Source organism: Ascaphus truei, chromosome 9, assembly GCF_040206685.1.
Source record: "Ascaphus truei isolate aAscTru1 chromosome 9, aAscTru1.hap1, whole genome shotgun sequence".
In the NCBI taxonomy this organism is placed as follows: domain Eukaryota; kingdom Metazoa; phylum Chordata; class Amphibia; order Anura; family Ascaphidae; genus Ascaphus; species Ascaphus truei.
The window spans coordinates 33,977,713-33,983,704 of record NC_134491.1 but is presented as its reverse complement, the minus strand read 5'-3'; positions in this window follow the sequence as shown (position 1 = coordinate 33,983,704).

Here is a 5,992-nt window from a genome sequence, read left to right as displayed (position 1 = left end):
TAGACTACTGTAACCCCTCTTGTAAAACCTATCCTTCATCTCTAAAGCCCTTTGCTCAAAAACGTCATTAGTTGAACAATTTTGTTCCTTCTTTCTGACCTTAGGTATAAGCAAAGTATCTCTCTTACAATTGTGACTATGCAAGAGTCCCTTGGCAACACTAGACTACTATAACCCCTCTTGTAAAACCTATCCATCTCTAAAGCCCTTTGCTCAAAAACGTCATTAGTTGAACAATTTTGTTTGATCCGCAAAAATTAGCATTTTACTCAGTATCTGATGTTTAGGGTGAGAGCTATCTGCATGAAGTATTGCATTAGAAGAAGTGTCTTTGCGGAAAATATCAGTGACAAGGTGCCCAGATTCACTAATGCCAACCTTAAGATCCAAGAAGTCGACAGAGTCACTGCTCCATTTGGAGGTCAGTCTGATGTTAAATTCATTGTGGTTGAGGACATCGATGAAACCCTCAAACTCTGTGGCACTGCCCTGCCACCAAATGAGGATATCATCGATGAACCTCAACCACAACAAGACATGACCGTGACATCAGAGTTAACTTCCGCCAAGACCACTTCATTTTCCCACCATCCTAGGAAGATACAAGTCGCCCCCATCACTGTACCCATTCTCTGAAGATAAAATTGGTTTTTAAAAATGAAATAATTGTGCGAAAGAATACAGGAAAGGAAGGTCAAAAGTAAGGTTAGATGACAGGTTTTGCATTGAGAGAAACTGTTTTGTCACCTTAAGCCCATGATCGTGATGGATGCTTGTGTAGAGGGACTGAAGATCACAAGTAGCATTGATTGTATTATTAACAACTATGATTGAAGTCCACTCTAGACAAGACATCCATCGTATCTCTAATATATGAGGGTAAAGTTTCCACAGAGGGTCTAAGAAAGATATCAATAAATTTGCAAATTGGCTCACAAATCTCTCACATTCCCGAGACAATGGGTCTTCCCGGGGGATGGGTCATGTCCTTGTGAACTTTGGGAAGTAAATAAAATGTGGGAATAACAGGCCATTTAGAGGTCAAACCATCTCCAATGCGTTCTGTAATGATTCCCTCCTGAGTTGTAAAAAGCAAGATACCATCTAATTATTTTTTAAATTTCAAAGTGGGATCACATGTAAGAATTTGATAACATAAAGGGTCTCTTAGCTGCTTAGCTGTTTGAAGACCTCTTTTTCATACATTAGCTTGGGCCAGATAATCACATTATCTCCCTTGTCTGCAGGTTTTATCTCTATTGGGGTCAGCTTTCGAAGATCCAATAATGCTGCCCATTCAGTCTTGGTCAAATTACCCAATCCTGAATAAACGTGATTTTTTTGTATTTCAGCTGAGACAAGATTAGAAAATACCTTCATCGAAGTACAAGACTGTTCTGGGGAGGGGGGGGGGGGCACAAAGTAGACCTAGGTCTCACATGGGAGATAGTTTTGAGTTCGTTACTAACCTCTGCTTCTTCTCCTTTGAAAATTGAAGTCATATCTTGAAGAACTTGAAGTTCATCTACATTCCATCTTTGGGTAGAAGTACTTTCAGCACAAGCGTCCAGAGCAGGATTCTATGCCTTGTATTTTTGTCCTTCATAAAGGAAACCTTACCAAGCCATGGTAGGATAAAACACATTCACATTTTTGCAATTGAGATTACGCTATTTATGTATATATATATATATATATATATATATATATATATATGTATATATATATATATATATATATATATATATATATATACGCACACGCACACATATATATATTCATACATACACATACACCTGCACAACACATGTATGTGAGTGGATACATACAGAACATAGATTTATATTCATAATTCTGTACCTATTTGCATGTTGTGTTTGTATTTCCTTTTTTTTCACTTTACTGATTGATTACAAATCGTTTATATACCCATGCAAAAATTAAACATACAGTATACATTTTACGTTCTTAACAGGAATCTATTATAATAGAACATAGTTGAGATGCTTGAGACTACAGTAGATATGCTCTTACTCTATCTGAAAACTGTAGCCTGTTTTGTCATATCCTTCACAAATAAAAGTGCACCTGCTATTTTTGCTAATGTACAGTAATGTACTTTTAGAGTGCCTGCTCAATCCTGTGTTAAATGCTCAGTTATTGTTTTAAAGGCTTTTTATCTCACACAGTGTTTTTTTGCGTATTGGGAAAAAAAAGGCAAATGAATGGAATGCATTTGCTGGGAAGGTAACCTAAACTAATGAAAATCTAAAGGTCATAAATTAAATTAAATCATTGATCAACAGTTTGCTTACGTTTGTCAATCTGACATCTACTTTCTAGACTTACAGTGTACCAATTGTTTTCTTATTCTGTTTTAATATTTTAAATAATGAAGTAACAGGATTTTGTAAATTGTGATGCAAAGGTGTTGGCTCAGTAGACACGATGTTAAAATCAGATTAATAAGATCACTTTACAAAAATACTAACTACAGTATCTTTACTTTGATCATTTACCAGCACCTGCCTAAGGTAACCAAATTATTTGTGTTATCACTTGTTGATTTTATTATTATAAAATCAAATAATCCTGTTTCAGGATTAGGTATTCTATGACTGTAGCAAAATATATAACAGATACAAATATGTAGTTTGGATGACACACTGTGTAATATGTGAATTCACATTTTGATATGATAAAACCTTTGTAAATGTACGCACAAGAGCAGGACTATTTCTCTCGATTTGTGTTTATCCTGGGTTTTGTAGATTGAAATCATTTGATACCATCTGTTTGAAGCTCCTGCAGTACAATATATACTGAGTGTAGTGCTGATAATAGGTTGTGCACGCAGTTAGCATGTTGCTGGGCCTATTTATCAAAGTCCGCAAACAATGAATAAAACAAAGCGTGCCATTTATTGAAGACTCCTGGATGCAGAACTGGGTCAATACTCTTCCAAGCAAACAAATCTCATTGCATCCAATAGTAGTTTTCTTTCTTTCTTTCTTTGATAATTCTGGAGTTGGTTTTCACCTGCACTGTACAGGTATATCTTTTACAGCAATAGTCTTTAATCAATAATGTCTCACATATTAATGTAAAGGCATACCCACATTTTGTTTATTTGCACCCAAGTATTGTATAACAACAAAGTGAAATCTTTCAGGACTTTGATACCATAAAACAAACAATTATAATGCAAATATGCTTTATAGAATAGTTTGGTGCAAAACCTATAGAATTCTATTAACCGTCCCATTCTTTGCAAATGTACTTCTATATTGGTTGAACGTAACTTCTTTTTCTAAAAGCAAATAGCAAATCTATAATTATTATTCAGTTCTGTGGTAGGGATTCAAATGTAAAAACAATGGCATTCAATGTAGATGTTATATATGTTTTCACACAATTGGTATTTCTTTTACTTGAAACAATAACTAATAGATTCAACTTTTAACTAAGTTACAATATGTCACTTTTGACAGCATCATGCATTTATATTTCTTAGATTAGTTCCATTTCATGACTATGCCAGCTGGAAGTCATGCTAATTTCAATTTACATGAAGTACCACACTAATGATTGCATGTAGTGAGATAAATGCCATAGAAATATTGGTGGGTCAAATTATTATAACACCCCATTCATTTTGTATTATATTAACAAAGCAATTATCATATTTTCATATTTGAGTAGATTATATTTTTTAGCATCAGTCAAATTAATGCAGGTTTTGGAAGAAAATACATTTTAAAGTGATGGTTTGAGTTAACAAGTTGCGTTTGGAACTCAGGAAGAAGCTAAAAAAAAACTTGGTACTGATACAGTACCAGAGATAAAAGCCTCTATTCCATACATTATGCTAGAGAAGAATCTTCACAATATATGAATATTTACTCACCTCTCATGAGCTAGAACAGGCTTATGGGAGGTGCGTAAAAGGGGGTTATTTATTGATGTAAAGACATGAGCATTGGAAGACAATTTCTGAGTTAGTGGCTTTTCTATGCCACATAAATGAAAATTACAAGCATGTCATATGTACAAATGGTGGTGCATCTTAGTTTAAATGCACGTAACCATTGTTAATGGAGCACAAAATTAGCAAATCAATTTAAACCACTTGTATAGATTTGTACTATTATGGTGTAGTCATTCAGGTCCCTTTCCATTTTGTAAAACCTGCATATACAACAAAAAAATAAACTTAAAGTACCCCCACCCCAAAAAAAACCCAGAACATACAAAAAAAGCCTCACAAAAGCTGCCTTTTCAGATTTCAATGCAACTAATTCATTAATGCTAAGGTTTGACTCAAATTCCAGCTGGTTTACCGACTATGAGGTTTTTTTTTGTATTACTTTAATCCAAATTAATTTCCATATGAACTAAGGGCTATAATGCCTCCAATAATTATTTTTTTGTCTTTCTAAGATGAGCTGGTATTTTAACGTCACTCCTGAAAGGACCATTTTGTGCAAAAATATGTATAATCATACAGATGAAGACTGGAGAAGCCAGTTTTATGTAAGCCACTTAATATGGATTTTCAGCCAAAAAGTATCTGGTTGGCTGCTTTGGACTATGTGGAATTACCCACATCGTGTGCTACTTTCGGTTATCATTGCTGATGGGTAAGCATTAACTTGAGCCTCCAGAAAAGAAGTAGGCAGCAATATTCTTAGATTACAGCGTTTGTTTGAACTGGTATCATACAGTAATGCAGGTCAAATTAACTCCATTATGTAGAAGGGAGTGTATGGAAAAAGATGATTAGACCTTCCAAAAATGTCTGTAATTACTTATGGAGGGTGAGCAAACATGATCAGTTTCACAGCATCTCTTCAGCAAGGTTAAAACTTTTATTGTTGGTGCATTTAATTACTTCACTATAATTTATAAACTGACATAGTAGTGATATCCGCACACCAACTTGCAAGCTCACAAGAAAACGGGGACTAACTTACTGTTACATTTCTTTTGCTGGGTAATGAAGTCTTCAGGTACTTCTTATATTATCCAAAGATGAGTGAATAAAACCCACAAGTTCTGCAACACAGGGTGCAACATCTTCTGGCTTACTGAATGCCCACTAGAAGTTCATCATTGTATTGTATTGTATTGTATGTCTTTATTTATATAGCGCCATTAATGTACATAGCGCTTCACAGTAGTAATACATGTGGTAATCGAATAAATAACAGATAATATAAATAACAGATCATGGGAATAAGTGCTTTAGACATAAACATAACATTAAGGAAGAGAAGTCCCTGCCCCGAGGAGCTTACAATCTAATTGGTAGGTAGGGAGAAAGTACAGAGACAGTAGGAGGGAGTTCTGGTAAGTGCGTCTGCAGGGGGCCAAGCTTTATGTATCATGTGTTCAGAATATTCACAGTGCTATTCGTATGCTTCTTTAAGCAAGTGTGTGGTGGGTCTTAAAGGTGGATAGAGAGGGTGCTAGTCGGGTACTGAGGCGAAGGGCATTCTAGAGGTGTGGGGCAGTCAGTGAAAAAGGTTTAAGGCGGGAGAGGGCTTTAGATACAAAGGGGGTAGAAAGAAGACATCCTTGAGCAGAAAGCAAGAGTCGGGATGGTGCATAGCGAGAAATTAGGGCTGAGATGTAAGGAGGTGCAGAAGAGTGTAAAGCTTTAAAAGTGAGGAGAAGAATGGAGTGTGATATGCGGGATTTGATTGGAAGCCAGGAGAGGGATTTCAGGAGGGGAGATGCCGAGACAGATCTAGGAAAGAGTAGAGTGATTCTGGCAGGAGCATTTAGGATAGATTGTAGGAGAGACAGGTGAGAGGCAGGAAGTCTGGACAGCAGGAGGTTACAGTAATCAAGACGGGAGAGAATGAGGGCCTGAGTCAGAGTTTTAGCAGTCGAGCAACAGAGGAAAGGGCGTATCTTTGTTATATGGTGGAGGAAAAAGCGACAAGTTTTAGAAATGTTTTGAATGTGAGGGGCGAATGTGAGAGAGGAG